We start from the raw sequence: 19248 nt of genomic DNA on the forward strand, positions 1-19248 counted from the left end.
TCTTTTTAGTCCTCTGAAGGGGTCTTTTCCCTCTTGGACTTGATTGGCAAGCTCATGTCTCATGAGTGGTAGGAACATGAAAAAAACAGGAGGTACAGCCAACTTTGAGTCAAACACCAGGATTCTAGACTTCAGGCTAATCACTTTTTTTCTTTTTTTATATATAAATTTTTTTTAAGTTTATTTATTTATTCTGAGAGTGAAAGCCTGAGTGGGGGAGGGGCAGAGAGAGAAGGAGAGAGAGAGAGAGAGAGAGAGAGAGAGGGAGAGAGAGAGAATCTCAAGCAGGCTCCACACTGTCAGCATGACACCTGACGTGGGGCTCGAACTCATGAACCATGAGATCATGACCTGAGCCCAAGTCAGACGCTTAGCTGATTGAGCCACCCAAGAGCCCCTCACTTTTTTCTGAGCCTCAGTTTCCTCATCTATCAAGCAAGGTTGTAATAATGATACCACACAAGGGTAGCATTTGGAAGTGCTTTATAGATAGAGACGTGTGATTCAAATCTTATCTTTCAGTCTATATGCATTTTTATACCAAGGACAAGGATCTACATTTACTTGCCTTATGAGATTAAAACAATATAGAATAAAAATTTTACATACCTCTACTTCAGATACGCAATGTACAGTCTATAGATTTCTTTGTTGCCATTTTATTACTGCAAAGTTCAAAGCCCCGCCCTTGGTGTCTATCATACTCCCAAGTCTGTAACTGGTTAGTCAGGTGGTTAGGACACAGCACCGATTAGCACATAAGAGCAGACCACTGAGGTAGACCGTTGGGGAATCTAGCCCAGTGTTTTCTATTCTGTGAAGATTGCTTCCATTCCAATCAAGGCCAGCATTTGGATCATCTATCTCTTCATTAACCTCAGTCCTGTGGTTAGTGAATCTGTTGTGGATTCATTCCCTGTGCATGCAAGTTAGCTTCATACTATTCCATGGCCAAGGGTCGCACCCAGAGCCTCTGCCAGCTGTTTCCACATGTCTGCTATTGGTTGGGAAAAGGTTGGCGGGAGAGTATGTGTGATGCATGCAACTCTGTCCTCACTAATGGAAAAATATGTTCAGATGGTCTGAGGCATCTCTGTTTTGTCTGAGGACAATCCCTTACATGGACAACTGTGTACTAGGTGCCTAATGCTATTTATCCTCTGAGGGAGCAGAATTACCAGGAGTGCAGGCTAGCTAACAAGAATAGATGATTGAATGCAGTGCTTTATTCACTGTCGGGGGAAAGTAATAGGCATTGAGATCAGTGGCTGCCATTCTTACAAAGAAAAGCAAGAGCAAGGGACTGGGGCCCTGAAAAGATGGTCAATTAGGAGCGACTCTCAGGCACAAGGACATTCAGGGGCTTTTCTTCACCCACACGTGGCAGTTCTCACCCTGGGGTTCTTTAAGTATGCCTGTGACCAGTGTTTTCATCACTAAGATGTAGATGGAGAAAGCAAGCATAGTTAAGTTAGGTGATCTATTTTGCCCAGCAAGATCATGGCAGATTGAAGGACACCTGTGGATCCTTTGCTCCATTTAGTCAGAGACTTGACAGGATTGGAGGTGGAGGTGGATGGGTGGAGATCCGTAGTAGCTGAGATTGAGGCTTGCTCTTTCTCGTGTTCTCACCAAAAGGGTGTGTGGTTATTGAACATATTGATGGAGACCCCTACTGGCTGGGACACTTATTGGCATCCCACACAGTCCCCAGGGAGAGTCTTTGAGGCTACTCTTCAGCTCCCTCTGCACAGGCTGTGGAGCTGCTGATGGACTCCTGGGTGTCCACACCCCATGCCACCCCCAGGAGGTCTTGACACCAAAAGGGATGCCCTGGGAAGGGCTGCCAGAATTTCCTGTGCTGCTGGGGCAGGAATCCAAAGGTCACAGACTCTGCAAAAGCACCGCCTTTGTTGCTCAGTGGAAGGCCCAGACCACAGGGGTCCGAGTTAATTGGCCACACTGGGGAAACAACTCTATTGAAGTTGGACATAGCAGGATGAAGGAGAAGTGACTCAACTGATTAGGAATGGGCTAAACTGAAGCGCTAAGCTGTCCCAAATCCTTCATGGAAGGAAGCAGGATGTAAATAATAAATCATAAATAAATAAAATGCAAGAGCTAAATAAAGGCCCTTTAAATATGCCACCCCTCACAGCTGCTAGTGTTGCAAAGTGGCCGCAGAGTGGAATTGGCCAGTAAGGATGATTGTGGGCTCTCACACCTTGTCCCGGGGGCTGGATTCAGCTTCAGATACTTTTCATCCAAAACCTGTTTATCCAAACCCTATATAGCAGTGATGATGAGTAAAATGATAGACCGGGGTCCGAAGTAATGAATCAAGGCAACTAAGCCAATTTTTCAGTCTAGCTGGAATTTTAGGGATTAAAGATTTTCATCAAATTATCTTCAGATACAGTGTGAACCTCCATATCTCATGAAGCACCATCAGATAAGTACGCACACTCACACCATAGATATGTATATATACTCTTATAGACATATACACACACATATGCATATAACTGAAAGGCAGAATATATACTATATATAATATAGAAGTATATATATACTTTAAAATATATAAAAATATATAAAATATGTACTTTATATATAATATATATTTTACATATATTTATACTTTATATATAAATATATATTTAAATACATATACTTTACATATAAATATAAAATAATAAAAATATTTGTATATGTTATGTATGAATATAATAAAAATATAAACTATATTTACATATATATGTTTTAAAATATAGGTGCTTATATAATACATACTTATATATACTTCTATAATATATATTCCGCCTTTCAGTTTTTCTCTGTTTGGTCAAAAGCACCACTACTTTTTCTTTCTGTTCTGTTTACAGCAGTGTTACTGCATCTTATGAGGGAGTTTATCCAATAGTCTATAAGATAAAAATTGAGCAGACAAAATTACCCTTGAGCGCCTTAGAAAGGCATCAGTTTAGAGACTAACCTACAGTTCCTCCCTAGGGCCAACCTGATTGGTTTCTTCCCCTCCCGCATGAGAATAGACCATTAGCTGTTTCTTTGGTTGAGCCTCAACTGAGATTCAGAGAAGCTCCCTGGGTCCATCTCCAGTCAAGCATGTACCCTCCTCCCCTGGCAAGCGTGTGCCCTCCTCCCCCAGCAAGCGTAGCAGATGCCTGGGTGCCCTGTGAGGCAGCTGCTATCCATGGACCCTCCCACTTCCCCGATCAGTGCAGTCAGAAGCCAACTGCAAGCTGTTTGTTCCCAAACCTGTTTACACCAGTTGTACTTTTTCCATTTAAGACATGTAACTAAATATTATGTAAACACATGATATATGAGCGTGAAAAGGAGAGGTGTTCCTATGAAGCTACACCGTTGTCTTGGAAAGACTTGTCAGTGATGAACAGAAATTGTGGACAACTTAAGTATAAACAAGATAACACTAAAAGATTGTGGGGAAAGTCATAAAAATCTAGGCGGACTCTGCAGTCAGATTGCTTTTCAGCTGTCTTTGGATTTTGTATCTTCTTTAAAGAAACTGGAACCTGAAAATCATAACAGATTTCTGGTTTATACAGGAAATTGGGAAATTCCAGACAGTGGACCCATCTTCAAAGACAAGGCATTGCTCCTGTACCGAATCCGTGAATGAGTGCACACTCATTTATATATCTGTGAATATAGTGCTCACTTTGGCAGCACATGTACTAAAATTGGAATGATGCAGAGAAGATCAGTATGTCTACTGTGCAAGGATGACACATAAATATCTGTGAATATATAATAAATATCAGTGAATATATACATACATATAATGAGAGTATCATTTTTATGATTCCATGCTTTAACCAGTTTTTTAGACTATCAACCCAGTCATGTTGAATTGGAGAATTTCTCTTGTGGCTGTGGTTTGCTGTGTAAAATACACCCATCCACTAAACATGTCAAGGTGCTTCTCCTATGCAGATTACAAGAGAACTGAGCCAGGCTTGGGTGAAAGCAGCTAAGGGACATCTCCCTTAGCATGTTCATCAAGGGCCCTTGTAACAGGGGGACACTGTAGGCAATACTGTTTACACAAGCTCTCTGATCGCACTCACTAACTTTCTCCCACCCTCTATCTCTCACCTCCTCTCTTTTTCTCTCTACGTCCCTCTCCTCTCTCCCTAACCAATGTAGTCTCCCTAACAAAGAAGAAGTCTACATTCTTCTAATGGAGAAACCATTTGGAGTTGAACAACAGTATTTTTCAAAGTACTTGTTTTCAAGAAAGATCGTCTTTGGCTTAAAAAGATTTGAAGTATTTATTTATGTGAACCCAGCACACACACACACACACACACACACACACACACACACACACACACACAAGGAGAGAGAGAATTCCTTTAAATAATGAGATCATGAGGTTTATTAATATGTGAATTAATTAGATAGTTGAGGAATATACCTATTTCTCATGAAGTGAGATCAGGATATAATGAAAGAAATCTTATCTTAGGTGTCCTAAAATCCAATGTGATTTAAGGTTATTTTCTATCCTCTTTGGTCTAAAACATTTTGGAAAGACCTTCCACTGTCTCTGTGCTCTGTCTAGACCCTATATCAGAGTACAAACAACTGCAGGAAAAACGTAAGAATGCCTGTAGATACTGGACATGCTAACAGAGGTATCTGAGAGCCCTCAGGAAGAATAATATTTTACCATGAGGTGGTTGTTGTCTTTAGCAATAGCAGCTGTATGAATATGCTTTAATTTTATGCTAACGTGGAATGCTTAAAATCATAAAACAGGTATGATTATTGGGTTCCTATTCACCCAGGGAATGCAGATCCCAAAGATAAGTGTGCCAGAACATGAACTTCATGGGAAAGCATGAATCTACCTACCTCCAACACATAAGAGACCGTCCTTCATTTCAGTAATAGCTCTTAGGGGGTTAATTTTGATAGATTGTGAGGGTATTTTATTCTAGCACATAAACCAGATGCTTCTTTCAAGTTAGTGGGGAACAACTGATGGCTGCCAGATTAACTAGAAAGGAAATGTTTCTCTCTGCAGTTCTGGGCAATAATGCAATTTAATGGCATTTCACCTGGGTGGACTTTTAAGATGGATGTATTTGTCTTTTGCCTCTCAGGGCATAGGTCCAAATTTGGAGCAGATGGTGGAAAAGATGGATGGCCACAGAGATCTCCAGGTGAAATTGGTTGGATGTCCGCAATCCTCATTAATTCCTGGTTGACCATCATCCATCTCGATCTCTCTGACCCTACGTAATGAACTCTGATTTCCGAGGATTTTCTGGGTCTAGAATCACCAAAATGTGCTGACTAAAATCTGAACAGATTGAAAGAAGAACTCGCCTGATATTTCAGGCTTTTGGAAGAAAGGGGATGTCTCAACCCCCTTTCTGGTCTCAATAAGAAATCTTGTTGTTCTGACTTTGAGCTAGTGGGTTTCTTTCCTGGTAACGAGACACAACTGGGCAGGGTATGGACTCTCAAGCTCAGGGAGTGAGTTTAAGAGACAGATTTTTTCCACTGTTGTTCAGGTAAAAGAGAGACTTTTTTATTTTAATTTTTTTTAGTTTATTTATTTATTTTAAGAGAGAGAGAGAGCATGCAAGCAGGGGAGGGGCAGAGAGAGGGAGAGAAAGAGAATCCCAATCCGTATCGCCAGTGCAGAGCCCATCACAGGGCTCAAACCCATGAACCATGAGATCGTGACCCAAGCTGAAACCAGGAGCCGGACGCCCAACTGACTGAGCCACCCAGACGCCCCAGAGTTTTTTGGTTCTTAGATTAAGTCTGATGAGGGACTCGTCCCTCATGACCAAGCAAGACTGACAATGATCACCCAAGCTGTGGAATGAGGTATGAGAAGAAGCAGATGATTGTGGGGGAAACCCCAGAAGCATTGTTCTAGTGTATGGAGGTAAAGAGGGGACCCCCAAGATCAATGGAAGGAGGGGCCCATGGAAAGTACTAGAATCAGCAATGCTTTGTGGATTTAATTAGAACAATGCCTGTGTGAACTTCTTGATCAACGGCCTGATATTCTCATTCACTTCCACGTTAGGGTAGGTTTATTGCCATAGTTGTTTTTGCTCATACTGAAGACTCTCCTGCTAACCAATTTGTATTACTGTTATTTTTTATTGCATTGTATTCGCCCCCATTCTGAGCCAGATGCCTTCCATTTTACAAACATGGTCAGAGAGACTTAACTAAGAGGACAAATGATCCCCATTTAAGATGAGAATTTTTTCATGTGTGACTAGATAGGGTGATCAGGTGATAGGGTGCCCTTTGGTTATCATAGACCTAGAGATACATATGTGCCCCCACATGTTGGAGGAAGGGAACATACCAGCAAACAAAATCTGACAAATCGCAGATGCTTAAGACCATAGCAGAAAATGCCCAGGAGATGTGCACTTAGTTTTAAGAAAAGCTAAGTAAGTGTGACGTTTTCGATGGGCCTTTTTTTCACTTGAGCAGAATGACAATATTTTACTAGTCAACCAAGACATAAATCAAGATTTAAACCAACTACTCACCTTTCATGCAAAGCCTAACCTCAGTAGTTATTAAAAATAAATGGGATTTAAATAGATGTAGAAGCACCTATTTTATTTCCAATTTCACGCTCTTGTATTTTGCACTGCGGTTTTAGATCTGTTTGTGAAGGCTGATTGGGGCAAAAACAGCCCTGAGAGACAGCTGGGAAGGGAACAGGCTTTCAAGTCCATGACAAAGTCCTAGGCTCTGGGTTCAGCTGTCACCAACTCACCAAGTGACCTCAGCCCAATTTCCTCACCTTGACAGTGAAAACAATAACGCTGTCTTTTAATGGGATGCAGTGGTATCTACGATTGCACCATTGGTGGCTTTGGGCTGAGTCTGAGAGGAGGTGTAACTCTCCTGTCTTCCTCAGGGACTATAAGCCAGGGATCCAGGTCCAGGGAAGGCATTGGCTTTATTTTCTCCCTAGTCTACACAGCAGTTACAGTGTCCAGTTACCCCACATCATTCTGACTAGTGTCAAGGAGAGGCACACGCCCTTCCCCCACATCCTGACATTCTACTGGATTACCAGCTCTCTCTGCTGTATTCTTCCTGCTCACCTGGGCAAAGTCTCCAGAGGCCCCTCTCTTTGCTGTCACCTGCTGTGTGTTTCACTAATAACTGACTTCCAGGTGAACAGTAATGCTTCATTCACACCTGTTCTCACACGCCATTACTTTGCTTTCTCAAGAATGTTTACTAAGTTCTTACCATGGGCAGGCACTGTGCTTATACTTTGCTGTGTCATCGTCTTGTGAACATGAGAGAACTGTGAGTAAGAGGTGACGAGCATGCCCCAGACTGGGCAGCTGTCCCGTGGGGGGCCTGCCTCCGGAGCCCAGAGACCCCTCCCCCACCTTTGAGTCTTCATGCCTGCCTTGTGCAGTTGTCTTCCAACTGTTTGCTCTCCACCTGGTCCATCCTGCAGGCCACCACCACACGTGTCTCCTCATACTGCCATTCTGACATTTTCTCCTCCTCCTAACCTGCCCATTGTGTTGCACACCAGCCCTCCAAAAGCTGAGCTCGTCTGTTTTCCCTCCTGCTTTCCCCAAACCAGTTCTCAGCTGCCACCAAAATGTGCTGTTTGCTAGTTCCCAGATACATTTGAATGTCTGCACATTATCCCTCGTCCCCTCATCTCCATCTCCCAACCTCCAACCTTCCTTAAGGGCTAAGCATACATTCAGAGCCCATGATGCCTTCCATGACTGGCCCGACCGGAGATCATTTCTCTCCCCTCTGCGTTGTGGTTCTTACTGTATCATCACTCAGGTGGCAAGGTGTGTGGGGCCTGGCTGGGTACTATTGCTTTCTGTTGTCAAGATCTCTAGAAGGATCTTGTGCTTACAGGTGAGGGCGCCACAAAGAAGTTAGTGGCAGTGCTGGGGCCTTAGCCCGTTTCCCTAAATCCCAGACTGGTGGTCTTTTTCTACCATAGCTTTTTACCTTCTGTCCTTCCTTGGAGGACAAGGACTCCACCCTGTCTATATTCAAAGTTTATGTGGCATCCAGGGTAGAGTCTTGTGTCTAGGGGATATTCAATAAGTAGTTATTGAAAGAAAGCAAAGGAAGGAAGATAGGAAGGGAAAAAAGACACTAACCCTTACATGGCACTTTTGTTTTAACTTAATCCCCTTTCCAGTCTACTCCCTTGAAATCCCTGTGAAATAGGTCGTTATTCTCCACCGCATTTTACAGGTGAGGAGACTGAGGCAAGAGAGCCTAAGTAACTTGCCCAAGGCCACAGCTGGTAAGTGACAGAGTGAGGACCTGAACCCAAGGAGTCTGGCTCCTGAGTGTGAGCTCTTCTTCTGCCCTGTTCTGCTACAGGGTCATGAAGGACAGACAGACAGGGAAAGACAGAAAGAAGGATGAGCCTCATATCAGTGCTCAAGACAACAGAGCAGAGGACATTTAGATTAGCCTGCCATATTTGTCTTCTTTCCACTGAGAAGAAGCACCACTGATAAGTCAGAGCAGTGGCTGGGCTACAGAGTTTGTTGCTACTGCCTGGATCTGTTAAAAATTGATTGCTGTGAAACTCCCTGAACACAGTGCACCCAGACTGCCTGCCTCATATTCTAGTTGCTAGAGGAGGCTTAGCCAAGGGACTGTTAAATAGCTCACATGATCCCGACCCAGAGTCCCTTATCAAGGGGGGAGGTTGCCACTTTCTCCCCAGATGCTCCCTTCAGCACATGTGCTTTCCATGGAACGCTCCCTTCAAGGGAACAGTCACAGACTTGAAATCACCATGACTAGGAATGAGTAGCAAATGTGTCAAGTGTGGCTGAATCAAGCTGATAAAGAATATTGAATGGGGGCTTTTATCCTTAGAAGCCTGACTCTTAATGTGGTTGGTTTTTAACCAGGCTCCCAGTAGCTATTAGCATTTCTGCTCACGATAGTGCCCCTCTCCCTTACACACAGAAAAATCTATCTTAAATGTATTGTGAACTTTAGAGCACGTCAGTGGAAGTGACCTATCATTCAGGAGCATGGAAGGATGACTTTGTCAGCATGGAGAGAACACTTTGCACCCAGAATCCTAGAGTGAACGGAATACCTACTCCAGCTTTGATGAATCACAGCTGAATCATGTTTAAGTGTGTGCTTCATTTTGAGGGATTCCCTTCTTCCTCCTCCTCCCTCCTCCCCACCCCTCCAGGGTGAAAGGCATTGCTCTTCCTGTGCAAAACCTTTGTTTACACCCGAGACCACTAAAATGCTTTTGTGGCAATGTTGTGAACGCTTCAGGTGTTTGTTGTGGCCCAAGTAAGACAACTTTATAGGTTAATGAAAAATGATTTATCTTTCTTCTAAGCAGAACATTGAGTTCACTCTCTGCCTCTTTGACTCCAAGCAAATCTGTCTGGCCCCATCCCTTGCCCCCCTCCCGCATCTGCACCACCCTCTTGTATATCTCATGGTATGTTTTAATGACTGCGGGCCTATATGTTCCTAGTAATTAAGAACTCTGAGCAGCGTGAACGTGGGTTACAGTTCATCTGGTTTCTTGGAAGGACTGTGTGTGCAAGGTAGTTTTTCACCTGAAAGCCTAAACCAAAGAGAGAGTCCAGGAAGCAAAGAATGAATGGACCAGGTGACTTGCTTTTCTTAGCTCCCGGGAGACCGAAGGCATTGCTGTTAACAGTGGACAGAGCCCAGACCGACCCTGAATGAAGCAGATCTGGGTTCACGCTTCTGTGTTGTGTTTCACCAGCTTGTGACCTTGACCAGATGAGTTAGCTTTTCTGAATCTTGGTTCCCATCAGTGAAATGAGGGTGAGAAGGCCTGGCCTGCAGGATTATTGAAAGGATTGCAAACGCTGGATGTAAAGTGCCTGGCACTGGCATGCAACCATTTCTTTTCTTGTAATGTTTATTTATTTTTGAGAGAGACAGACAGACAGAGCATGAAGGGGGTGGGGAGGGGCAGAGAGAGAGGGAGACATAGAATCTGAAGCAGGCTCCAGGCTCTGAGCTGTCAGCTCAGAGCCCAAGGTGGGGCTTGAGCTCAGGAGCCATGAGATCATGACCTGAGCCAAAGTTGGACACTTAACAGCCTGAGCCACCCAGGCATCCCTGCAATCATTGATAGTAGTTTTTGTTATTATTTCTGCTGTTGTCCTCACTGTCATTGCCACTGCCTCTGCAAGTAGCTCTTGTATATGGCAAGAACCAAGGGGAACTTGAGTTCTGTTGCTTCTCATGCACACAGGACACAGCTTTATCCTTCCAGGCTACCTGCTTTCCTTACCACAGCAGCTAAAATTGCTCCAAAAACCCTAAAAGTAAATATAAAAACTGCAACCACATAGGGGTGAGAATAAAGAATGACGTTTTTCTTCACTCCAGCAGGGATCCCTTGCTGAGTGGGTACCTTTTTCCTTCCTTGTTTACTTCCTTCTGCCCACGAATATTGACAGGTACCCACTGCACATGTGCAGGGCTCGGAGGTGAGCCATAGGGGCCAGAGTTTAATCACACATGGATTTTGTCCTTGAAAAGTTCATCATCTCCCAGAAAAGAGGTAGGACCATAAGAGAGACACTACTAAAGGGCTGTGGAGTTTGGGAGGAGAGAGGTTTTATGAACAAGGCAGCCTAGCATCACGAAGAACATAAATTTGGGGGTTGGACCATTGGGTTCAAACCTTGGCCTTGCTACTTCCTCGTTTGGGCTACTTGAGCAGGCTTGGTCACATCTCTGTCTCTCTGCTTCCTCATCTTTAAAATGAGTATAATAGTATCTCAGGGTATAATAGTATCTCTCAGGGTTGTTGTAAGGATTCAGTGAGATGTGTAAGGTGCTTAGAATAGGTATGGATTTACCCTTCAAACGAAAGTGGGCAAAATGGCCTTTCTAGATGGAGGAGAAACATGAGACAAGGCAGAGTCTGCCCTGAGGTATAGGGTTGGAGAAGGTGAGAAAGGGGGAGCAGCAGCTTGAGATGAGATTATGGATGCTCTTGAGTGGCAGGCTAGGAACCTTGGACTTTACTGAAAACGTGAAATGCAATCTGTCCTCTAGAGTTCCATGGTCAGTGTGTGTGAAGCCAGAATCTGAACCTGTCTCAGGGTACGTCTCTACATTTCAGTTGCAGCGAACCTGGCAGTGAACCAGATGCCAGTGGGCATGAAGTCGAAAGTTGGATTAACAGGGCTCAACACATCGGCCTGAATTGACACGTCAGGGAAGATGTGCAGCCGAGCCCCAGCAGGAAGCGAAACTGTGGAGCAGAGGGAGGGGAGGTGTCCTGGCATGGGGGGAGGGGACAGGAAATGTCATACCGTTACCCCGTCCACTGCTTCCTTTTTACATTACAGATTTTTTTCTTTAGGGGATCGTCAGCTGTTTTGTTTTTGTTTTTGTGTGCTGTTTTGTTTCTTTTGAGCCTTGGGTTGCATGCAGTCATGTTGCTGTCTGTGCTGGGGTGGTGGGGAGGTGGGGATGAGTAAAGCTGACCTCAGGAGACTTTGTTTTCAGTGATCGACACATGTCACACTTTGTCAGGATGCGGAGGGTATTGCCTTCTGCCTCCCCCTCTGTGCACCGAAGGCAGGTTTCTGTAGGATTTCAGAAAGGGCTGCACGGGGTTCACAGAGCCACTGAGAGGATGCCCTCTTATCTTGGGATGTGTCTTTAAATGAAAAATTGGAGGGTCAGAATGTCTTAGGTTTGATTTACTTTTGACTTTAGCTATGACAAGGCTATCTTCAATTTTAAAGATAATCATCCAAGTTATTATGAGAGAGTAATCTTGTTTTTAAGTCTTTAACTTAATTTATTGCTTTTAAGTGTTATGGGGACGTAGGGCAGTTCCTAAGACCACATGGAAGTCATTTAAAATTCATTGTGGAACAAAGTAGTATACGGTAAATCTATGTATGTACCATAAAATGTCTGTGTGTAGCATGGGAACGGGGAAATGATAAAGTGCAACTCTAACGTGATCTGTTGCTCTGGAACCCACCATGCATCTCCCCACACAAGTGACTGGGAACGAGTTACCACCGTGTCAACACGTGGAAGCATGACCTTCTGGTCCAGGCTGCATTTCTCCTGCAGTAGAGGCTCACCCAAAGAGATCTTGAATGATCTCCAGAGAGGTGCCTGGGCCCTCTCTCAAGCGTTCCTTGTGAGCTAGGGAGATAGATGAGCACATTCATAAATGATGGGAGGTATCTGTTGATTTAGACTTTAAAGGCATTTTTGTTTTCATCCTCCTCCAGTGTCTCTTTATTAGAGCATTATATTGCAGTCTTGGAAATTATTAGTTATCCGTCATATCCCTGCTGAAGAGTGGAGTTTGCCCCCAGCTGTCTGATAGCCAAGCCACACCAACTTCAATGGGAACTGCACATGCTTGTCCAGAGGCAGAATTTGGCTTTTAAACTTAGGCCTAAGGGGACTGTTTAATATATTATGTAAGAAAGAGTGAGGTCATATAAACAGTCGTGGCTCCTACCTTGAACCAAAAGTCGTCCTTATTTGGTGCTTCCAAAGTTAGAAAACAATACAGGCAGTAGAAGCTCTCTCGGGATCAGTGAAGAAATAATGGCTGCCTTGTTCTAGACCAGGGGTTTTGTGACAGTGTCAGCAAAGCAGGCTGCCTGCTGCTTTTAGCACTTGAGGTTTGGACTGGTTTCATTTACCCCCTCAGTCTGCTTAGAAGGAACATTCTGGAAGTCCACTGAATCCCCACCTGCTGTCAGGATGCCCAGGCATCATCGGGGGTAGGGGGTCTGCCATGGGACCCTGGGCCTTGGGTTCCGAGGTGAGGGTCAGGGGTGCTGCAGCCCCTGGGAGGGAGCCCCACAGCCCCGCCGCTCTGCAGGACCCCTCGGCAGCGGAGTCTAAGAAGACATAGCGTTACGCTTCTCTTGGATCATCATTTTGGCTGAGCTAAAGGTAGATCATATTTCAGCCTTAAATAACTGTCTTCTGTCTGTGTAAACAGTCACGGCCATTAGTCTTAAACTTCAAACCTCAGCCCATGGATCTGGATTGGTTTCTTTTTCTGAGCCATAACTCTGGAGGCCACACTTCCCTGCTCTCTGAAGCGTCTGCTGCCTCTATCTGAGCATGAAGCCTACTCTATGAGTCGTAAAAAAAAAAAAAAAAAAACAACCATGCTGGGACACACATAATTAAAGGGGGAAGGGAATGAAGAAAATTCATTCACTTCTCCTTCCTGGGACCTAACTCCCTTTTAGGATCCCGCTTGCATCCAACGAGAAATGCCAAAAGATTAAAGCATGGCATTCTCATTCTTCTCCATGGGAAGAAGAGGTTATGCAAAGGAGGCCTATGTCCCTGCATTGTGGGCGAGAAGCCTGGCAAGAGGTTTGTCTCATTTAAGAAGTAAATATATTCAGTGGAAGCAAAGATGCTGCCAAGTAAATTTATTCCATTTTTAGGGAGAGAAGGGCAGGAGTTTTGCTGCTCCTTTATGTTGCTTTTAGATACACATTTCTGCGTGAGGTTGCCTAAAAAAGTAAGAACGCAACAGCAGCTTGTTTAAAACTTGACCTCTTCAGCACGCCCAAGGATTTGAGAAACAAAAGAAGGCGGTGGGTAATTGATTCTGTTCTCCAAAGGCCCATCTTGACACTGAACGGATCCTGGCTTGGTTTCTACCATACAGGTGTTTAGTCTCTGCCAGCAGGAGGACACAGATGGAGCCTACCTTTCTGCAGAAGTCTTTAAATGTCAAAAACACGAGGAGGAAATCCATTGACACTTTTGTCACCGTGACAGTGCAGTATATCCCTTCACGTTGATAGTAGCCATGCCCCAAATGACACTCAAATCAGCAGGATGGGGAGAATTTTAAAAGAAGGCAGAGCATCCATTACCATGGAAAGCAGTTCATTTTATAGCCAGGAAGCCACAGAATCTTCTGAATTTTTTTTGCTTGAGGGCTAGACTTTAAACTTGTTCCTTAGCCACGTGTTAGGTCTGACTAAGCAACAGTGTAAGAGCACGAGAATCCATGCTTTCGCGGTGGAAAGCTCCAGATCCTTAGTTTGTTACTAAACGTAAAATTTAGGAACTCTGTGATTTAGTCAAAATGAATGCTTCTGTAGCAATTCAATGGAGTTGTCATATCAAATTAAGTTTTAGCAAGTTTTGTCTGATAGGGATATTCACCAATCCGGATCCCAACACAGTGTATGCTTGCTGCATGTATGAAAGTGAGGCTAGTCACCCTATCATCTAAATGAGGTCACCTTAATTGGCCTGTTTGAATGCTTCTATGAGGACATTAGAACCCCAGTGAACAAGCAAGTAGCCTGTTAGGAGGCAGATCTCATGGCAGAGATTCCTCGCTTGCAAGGTTTAGAAAATTGAGTCCTTTAGTAAGTATCTTGCACAGGCACAAACCTTAACTAAATATAGAGGGCTAAAAGAGAATCCTTCCATGGGAGGGCTCCCTTAAATTAGCTCAGTTCATCTATTCATCTGTGTGTGCTGACTCGTGCCTAAACATTGGAGGCCAAATCCAAAAAAAGAAAAGGCAAGCCTGTGGCTCAGTCCTAGGAAAAATGTAGAACAACTGAGTATAATCCTGAACAGGGGAGCCAATGAGAAGCGCAGCAGGCTCGTGCTGGAAAGAGGTGTGCCAGCTCCTCGTAATCACCCTCCCTAATTAACTTCACAGTGTGGCTTTGCAAGTGCCTGTGGCATATTCAGATTTCTCCATGTATCGTGATTCTTCCGTTTTCAAGTCATTTCATGATCCAGGTTTCAAACTTCAGATAAAATCAGAAGAGATGTTAGCCAATGATGCTTTCAGTATTTCCCCCTTACCAGACTTCCCAAAATATACTCAGATATTTTTTAATAGATGACAGTGTTCTAGGCCTTCCTCTCTTGAATATGGGAACGACTCTCAAGGAAGAAGAGGGCTAAAGAGATTTGGAGTCCGATTTCCATAACTAGAATGGCACAAGGGAACATGACAGAATGCGGGAGTCCCCACATTCTCAGTGTAGAGCCCTGCGTAATGCATTCCGCTCCCTGCCGAAGCCAGCGATCCATTTGGACAGTTAGGGTTGTTGCAGCTGCATATGAAACACACACTTGCTCTGCCTGAATTCTAGCCACGCCTTTCCCTCCTTTGTCGTTGTCTCCTTGTGACTCCCATTTCACTATGGAAGTCAGCTAGGGGAAGACACCTGAAGAAGAGACAGTCAGGACAAGAGAAGATGCTTGGAAGTGGTCCAAAGGTAGCGCCCCATGTGTTCAAGTGGCTGTGGCATTGTCCTTGAAAAGCTGTGATTGATCCTAGCTAGCAGTGTTACCACACTGTGCGGTGGTTGAGCCACCAATCTGGTCATGGTGTTACAAGCCTAATAATTGGATGGATCTATGCTTTGTGCTCTTTGGAGAAATGAATTTTATGAATGTTTCTATTTAAGGAGAACAAAACAATAACACACCAAAAAAAAAAAAAAAACCCACCCAATTCCTTTTACCCTAACTCCTCCTCGCACATAGTATTCTAATGCGGTTTATTCCTGAAACTGACTCATTCAGCTTTTCTCCTGGAAGTTGTCAGTATGTACGCCTGGTTAATGGAGAAAATCAGCGCAGTGCCCAGGCACAATGCCATGACTCATTCCTGGCATTTCAGGGGCTTTGTAATGGAAATCATAGTTCCAAGCTACAGTTCTTACCAAGTAGATATGTGAATATTAATGAAACAGAGCAAGTCTCCACAACTCCTGCCTAACCCTCACCAGAGATTCAGTGTTTGCTCATGAAGTGAAGGTTTCTCTTCATAACCCACGCACGCTGGAATACCACAATATTGTTTTAATTAGTCTTTTAATGCACAGTAAAATATTTGGCTTTGGTGAAAGGAGGAAATTCTCTCATACGTTGGAACTATTTGGTTAAAAGGGCATTTTTGTCTGCTGAATTAGTCTCCTGGGGTTTATACTAGCATCTGAATGCTTTTTAAAAAGTCTCCAATGACCTGCAGCCAATTCTCGCCCATTCATTCTGTCTCTCTGTCGACCTACCCGTCTATAATTGTGGGTATATGTGTGTGTGTGTGTGTGTGTGTGTGTGTGTGTGTGTGCGCGCGCGTGTGTGTGTCGTATGCGTGCATGTATATATATAGACACCACACACACATGCGCGCACGTGGTCTACTGAGAGAGCATGGAAAATTGAAACCCTGAATAATCCCAACCTTTTAATTTACCCTCTGCTTGACCCAACCTTGTCCCCAAACTTCTTTCAAGTAACATTCCCCTTTTCTTTGTGCTATGTAAGACTTAAAAGTAGTAAAATAGCCAAGAAATAGATAGCAGGAAGAAGTGGGGGAAATAAGGAAGATATTTCAAGTGCTTATTTTTTATTGACTTGAGTTTGAATTTTATGTCTGACGGACCGGTAGGCCTTTGTGGAAACACAGATGAGCGACTTTCCCATCACTTTTGGAGACTGGGATAGAAGGTCAAATATCTAAAGTTGGTTTTTGGTGATTCTTATGTATCTACAGTCCTTTGGATCAGGAATATTTTGGAGCTGCTAATTGGAAAGTAGACGTTGAGGAGATATTTTCAGCAAAAGAAAAGAATGAGCAATATAGCTGATAACTCAGCTACTTTATTCTGATCCTGTCTTCTCTAACAATAGCTCCCTGCTCCGTGCTCTTAAAACACAAGTGCTAATATTATGAGAAACGAGTTATATGAAAAACAGTCTAATCTTTTCGAAAAGTGCTAAAAATACCAATCTGCAACCAAGAATGTTTCAACTCTCTTCCCTTTCCAGATGATGCAAGATTCTAGGCAAAGACTGGATTTCAGAGGATGCCCCCAAGGCGTGGGCATGAGTGGGGGTTGTAGCCTATAGGAGTAAAGATCTTTAGACAAGGACATTCAAAGTGACTTCCTTAGCATTACAGTAGCGCTGAGTCTTTAGATGCACAAGCCATTGTTTTCCTGGTCATTCTTTGGAAGTGGCTGGTGATGGAAGGTATTATAATTTATTTTTTTTCTTGTGAGGAAACTGAGGTACAGGAGATTCCATTTCAGACTTTGAACCTAGTGCTATGTCCCTGAGGCCCTGTCTGCACTTGAGAGACCGTTTTTTGCCTTGCTCGATTCTACACAGTAACTCTTCCATTGCTTGTCCTTACCAGACCAAGCTTTCAGAATGTGCGAAGGGAAGTACTTCTGTGTGACAGCCTTCAAGATTTGGCTGGAGAAGACAGGAGGGGATAATGACTTGGAGGACTTGGAGGCAAAATGGTGGTGGTGATGGGAGGACAGGTGCATGTGTGTCCAGAGAAAACGGAACATGTGTGTTCAAAGTCCCACTGGGGCGACACTCTTTATCCTCTGATCGCAGATGGCAAATGCCAGTACTCTACCACCATTGATTGCTGTGTGTATCTGTTGGGAGATCTCACACACGTGTCTGAGGTCACTGTGTCTTTCTTCACACAACAATCTTTTTTTTAAAAAAAATTTTTTTTAATGTTTGTTTTTGGGAGAGTGAGAGTGCACGCAAGCAGGGGAGGGGCAGAGAGAGAGGGAGACACAGGGTCCGAAGCAGGCTCCAGGCTCTGAGCTGTCAGCGCAGAGCCCGACGCAGGGCTGGAACTCAAGAACTGTGAGATCATGACCTGAGCCCAAGTCAGCTTAACTGACTGAGCCACTCAGGCAGCCCCCACGGCCGTCTTTTCTTAGGCTTCATGTGGTTGTAGGACAAGAACTATTGGAATGAACAGTAACCGTGTTGGTCTTAATACAACCGCCACATTTACTGTTTGGAAAAAAAGTTACTTCTCAGAAAATAAAAATTAATAAGACAATGCATGGCAAATTGGGCCTTAGTAGCTGCCACTCACTTTTTTTAGTGCATCTGCTGTAGAGTTGCATCTTGCCAATGTGGTGTCATTTTCAGGACTGTGACCGAGACTTGGATTGTGTATGTCTCTGGACTGTGAACAGAGATAATGTGTAGGGTTGTAATGTGGGTATTGAGGCCTTTTTAGTGTCTGATCACTTTATGACATGGTTGTTTTAAGGGAAAACTAACTAAAGTTACTTAAATTTAGCCACATTTGTTAACTATCCTTTTCTAAAAATTGAAAAGTAACTTTAGTTAAAATAAGATCCAGAAGTCTCTGTTTCGAAACAGCACATTCTTCAGTTTATAATGCTAAGGGCTGAAAAATCCTTAAAGTAGCCAGCATCACTGAGACCTAACAAAGCAGTTCATATTTTTACTTTTTTTTTTTTTTCAGAAGCTGGTTGCCATGTAGAGTAGAAGAAACCTCGCGCTTTTAATCTTTTCAGTTGACATTGCCAGCGAGAGTGTTGTTATTGTTAGATAATCATAATGGTATGTTCCGGAGACTCTTCTCCCCTCACCCGACACACCCAATTCACTCACACCCGGCCAGCAGAGCCAGAGACAGAAGAATAAAGCAACATCTTATTTGCTTTCAGAATTTGATTCTCTGTTGCTCTGGAGACATGCTGGGATTTGCTCTTAAACTATTGTTATTTTCCTAATGTCCATCTAGGTTTCGATTCATTTGTAAGAAGAACCAAGAACACAGGTGAGCTGGTCAGGCTGCACCCTAAAATAAGGTGGTTTCTAGGGGGCTGTTGAGTGCTGCTGGCAACAGTTGCCAGTGACACACACGCCATATCCGGGTCCCTGACTTAACCAGCACACATCCCATTGAAGGCTCGGCTCGTGAGTCCGACATTCCCCGATTCCTGGTAACCCTGTTGACATTAATACTTACTAATCATAGTTATATTTGAAGCATTTACTTTCGTTCCCGCAAGTATTTAAAATGGAGTTTCTCAGCACGTAATCGAGTTCCCAAGATGGGCCCGTAGGCTGGCTGTGGCTGCCTTCTTAAAAAGATAAATAAAAAAGATAATGCAATGGAGAATGAACATGTGCCAGATGAAAGCATAAAAAGAAATAGACTAAGACCGAAATCCCCCTCTACTAACAATATAGGCCAGCCTTGTTCTTCAGGCATTCACTGACTTGTGTGAAGCACTCTGCTACCTCATATGTGGGCCTGCTGGGAAGGAAGGAAATGAACGAACAAGGAAAAACCCTTGTTTTCAGCATTGCTGGCTACCTGGATAACCAACCCCAGGTTCTCCACAG

General features: G+C 43.8%; 1 protein-coding gene and 1 non-coding gene across 4 annotated transcripts in view; both read left to right on the forward strand.

Annotated features, from left to right (window-relative positions):
- Positions 1-19248, forward strand: part of SAMD4A (sterile alpha motif domain containing 4A) — a 214006-nt gene that overhangs the window by 87363 nt on the left and 107395 nt on the right. The window lies entirely within an intron of this gene.
- Positions 3696-3803, forward strand: LOC113601738 (U6 spliceosomal RNA). Its single transcript, XR_003423012.1, has one exon. It is a non-coding gene; the product is annotated as a U6 spliceosomal RNA (small nuclear RNA).

Source organism: Acinonyx jubatus, chromosome B3 (genome assembly GCF_027475565.1).
Source record: "Acinonyx jubatus isolate Ajub_Pintada_27869175 chromosome B3, VMU_Ajub_asm_v1.0, whole genome shotgun sequence".
Classification (NCBI taxonomy): Eukaryota; Metazoa; Chordata; class Mammalia; order Carnivora; family Felidae; genus Acinonyx; species Acinonyx jubatus.